The sequence below is a fragment of the Oryzias latipes genome, chromosome 18 (genome assembly GCF_002234675.1).
Source record: "Oryzias latipes chromosome 18, ASM223467v1".
Lineage (NCBI taxonomy): Eukaryota > Metazoa > Chordata > Actinopteri > Beloniformes > Adrianichthyidae > Oryzias > Oryzias latipes.
Genome location: NC_019876.2, coordinates 22912791 through 22916598, shown reverse-complemented (window position 1 = coordinate 22916598; position 3808 = coordinate 22912791). Strand labels below are relative to the sequence as shown.

Genomic DNA, 3808 nt, shown 5'->3' with positions numbered 1-3808 from the left:
GCATCATAAGAGTGGCACACAACATATTCAAAAAGTGTTGGTTTGTATTGTACAGCAGAAAAAGCAAATGATCACAACAAAACACATTAGTAGCATAACACTTAAACCAACAAATAGTCCATTCGGGAGACTCACTCAACGCAGCATTCTTTAGCGTCAATAAATGTCCTTTCAGTGATTTGCTGTCCTCACGGCTATGACAGCGTTCTGAATAAATGTGAGGCAAGTTCAAGTGTTTTTGGGGTGCTTTAGGTCCAGAGCATAGATGTCCCCGAAGAGTGGAAGAGATTAGTCAGCCAGATCTGTGGACCACTGACGGCAGCATCCGGAGCGTCACCACGACAACTGAGAGGAGAACCACAGCAGTGTCTGTGAGGTCTGGTATTCTGGAAAATACAAAACAGAAAACAAAGATGAGTTCAGACCCTCAAAGATATTCATCACACTAATGTCCAAAACTAACATTCCTGCCACCTGTCAATGTGATCTTTTCATGCTAACATTCTGTTAGCTTTTAATCAACTGGCTGTGATGCTTTAAGGAAACTCCAAATAAAATTGTGTTTTTAAAAATTCTTTAGCATTTTTCTGAAAAATCAGGACATTTATAAAATAATTTAAAGTGTGGATGCCATGCTTTGAACAACTTTGGTCAAATAAAAAGCCTTTTAAACGCTGAATCTATTGATACCAATAGTTAGCGTCGAAAAAATCCGAAGCATATGAATAATAGACATCTTTCGAAGGAATCAGAGATTTGAATTTGCCGCTAAGAGCGCAGGCTGGAAGTGACCTTGATATGACCTGTGACGTCACGAAAGGCATTGACTTTCGCAGTTCCGCTTCGGACAGCATGTAAACAAAACAGGTTAGTCTTCGTTTCTCTCGTGTTTAAATCTGTTAATCATCAACATGCCAAGTCGTTGTGTGGCAGCTGGATGTAGCAATACATCTAGTGATAGTGTATCTGTGTATAAACTCCCAAAACAAGAAACGCTGCTGAAAAGGGGAAAGTTCAAGAAGGTGGACGGCGAAGGATTTCTTCCTCCAGATCTGCAGGAGAGAAGTCTGCGTTTTCGAAGGGACAAAAAGAATTTTGAACGGAGAGTTGGGAGGAGGATCTTGGCTTCTGAGTCGAGGAAAGGCGGGTGAGCTGGAAGCGAGCGAGCCGTTTTCTGGGTCGGAGAGGACGGCGCTGGAGTCGGGAGCGGAGGCTGCTAAGCTAGTGTGCATCACGATGGATCACATTGAGGCGAAGTAGTCGTGTTTTCTGTTGTCCTTGGATCCAACTGGAGTATTTCAACGCACTCAATGTTTTGCAAGAGAAGCAACAGGCCTGCAACGTTTTTTTTTTTCTTTTGCTTTTGAGGTGCCAGGTACCGTGAGTAAAACTGAACTGTGTGTGTGTGTGTGTGTGTGTGAGCGCGCGCGCGCACGAGAAAAGGTTTCAAACTGGTTCAAACAGGTAAAACTGTTAATGTTCCACAGTTGTTAATGGTATACAGTGACTTTGTTAACTAAAGAGTAGTAATATCTGGGAAACCCCTTATTTTGTGACATTTATTTTGTAAATTGGGTTGAAAACCAGTGTTTACCTTTGTTTAGATTAGGTCAAAAGGGACATTTTGAGTATACTTTAGGGTAAGTGGAGTAATTTAATTTTATACATTTTTTAGACTTACTGGAGTCTAGCCGAATCTTCATGCTGGCTATCGTCATCGGCATCACTAGACCTACTACTTTCTGCTATATCCTCCTCACTTTCGCAAAAGGGTTCGAATCGATACGGTTGCAAAAAGTGACTCATCATCATGATAATCTCCGCAACTTTCCTCTTCATCTTTCTGTTCATCTGATGATAAATCGCTAATAGAGACGGTAGCATCACTCTGTGCTTCGCTATCGGTGCTAGCCATGTTGTCTGCCTTTCGTTACGTCACAAACATGGCGGCGCGAAGTCGGCGGAATGCGAGAAGCCGGCGGCCGTCCTTGTTGTTTATATCGCGTTTTTCGCTATTTATTCTTTTTCGAAAAATATTAAAAACAATCGCAACATGAAATAGAGACTATTTACTATATTTTGGCTTATTAAAATAGTCCATGTCACCCACACTTTAAGACTAAAGCTTCATTTTTCTTTATTCATACAATGATGGATCAGGAGCAGAAAAGGTAAACGAAAAGGTTCCCGCTCCCTCCAATCAGCAGTCCCTGATGTTCGCCTTTCATCTTCCGTCTCATTCTTAAAACCATTTAAAAATATCACTCATTTTGGAAACTACAAACAATTGCCTATTTATTATGTCACTCGATAAAATCTCAATCAATATTAAAGGATTAGAGAAAAACATTGACAGGGAGTCGTGTACACTTACAGTACAGGTCTTGAAGAAGTTGGAGGCATATTCATGCAGATAAACAGGAAGTGCATGGATGACAAGTGCCCATCTCATGTTCACATCACGCTGGTCCTAAAAGAATAAAAAGAAATATACATTACCATTGAAGCAAACGCAGAGCAAACACTTCCAATATTTACTTAAGGAACTTTAAGAAATAATAAAATTATACCTTTTCTAGATGTCTATTTCTAGTAAGAGGACAGTGCAGTGTTTATGGCATGATCCACCTCAGGCCAAAGACCCAAAGTCATTTTTAAGGCAAGTTACACTATGGCTTCTGACAGCTGTTTACAAATTATTTGTTATCCGTTTTTGAATTATTCTCATTAGAAATTCACCTGGAGGTCATAAATCCTAACCAAGCTGGCCAGTTCCTGGCTGTTTTGGTGGACTTTGGCTCAGAAAAAGGCAGCTTTAAGTTACACAAACATGTAAAAACTGCACAATTACCTCTGACTGCATCTACTCTACATAAATCTATTTCAGATCTTGCCAGATGAGTTATCATGGTTTCAAATGATGGAATGGTGCTAATGCAACTAAATTTAAATTTATACTGTATTCATCCCTCAATGGGGAAATTCTTCTCCGCATTTGACCCATCCCCTGGGGGAGTGGTGAGCTGCAGCTGAACCGCGCTCAGGAGGCAGTAGCGTTAAGGGCCTTGCCTAAGGACCCCCACTGGGTGATTTAACTGCTCGCCATTGATATGGTAATTGCCCCCCAGTACCATTGCTTATTCCCCTCCGGGAATCGAACCCTGGATTCCTGCATGGTAGCTTGTCACCTTACCAACCGAGCCACCCAGCCACAAAAAAAAACTATCATAGACACATGAAAATATTCCAAAGTGTCTCCACATACATGGCAGTCGAAACACCTTGGAATATTGGCTATGTCGTACTGCAGTATTATATGTAGTACTGCATAGTGCTCAAGTAGCAGAACACAACTTGCACCTCCATTCCATTGTGCCACCTTCAGCCTGCAATCTAAATATGTTTGGTTAAATTGTAAATAATTTTAACTCTATTTCTATTTGGCTAGTTAAAATCTGCATAAATGCTTCCATATCAATCTAATAGTGGTAATAGTTCAGGATGAATATATTAAATAAGTATAAAACTCACCAACTTGACGGCTCTTTTCTGGTGAAATGGTGACTTTCTGGTGAACTCTCTGAAGTTCAGTATCTGAAAAAGTCCAAAAGAGATTTTTCAATGTTAAAGAAAAATGTTTCAATTATATTCTGATCAAAACATTTATTGCACTACACAAACTATTGCATTTTTTGTTTTTTTAATAGCTCTAGACAAATAACTGATCAAGAGACAAGTTACCTCGCTGGTCTTGGCGTCTGCCTGGAGGTGAAACACTGAAGACTCTTGTAGTTCGGTACCTGAACAC

At 40.3% G+C, this 3808-nt stretch overlaps 1 long non-coding RNA gene across 1 annotated transcript; it reads right to left on the bottom strand.

The window, feature by feature from the left end:
- Positions 1–337: 337 nt before the first annotated feature.
- LOC105354086 lies at positions 338–3571 on the bottom strand. Its single transcript, XR_002875333.1, has 3 exons — positions 3532–3571; positions 2375–2470; positions 338–386 (listed from the first exon to the last, which is right to left on the bottom strand). It is a non-coding gene; the product is annotated as an uncharacterized LOC105354086 (long non-coding RNA).
- Between the last annotated feature and the right edge of the window lie 237 nt (positions 3572–3808).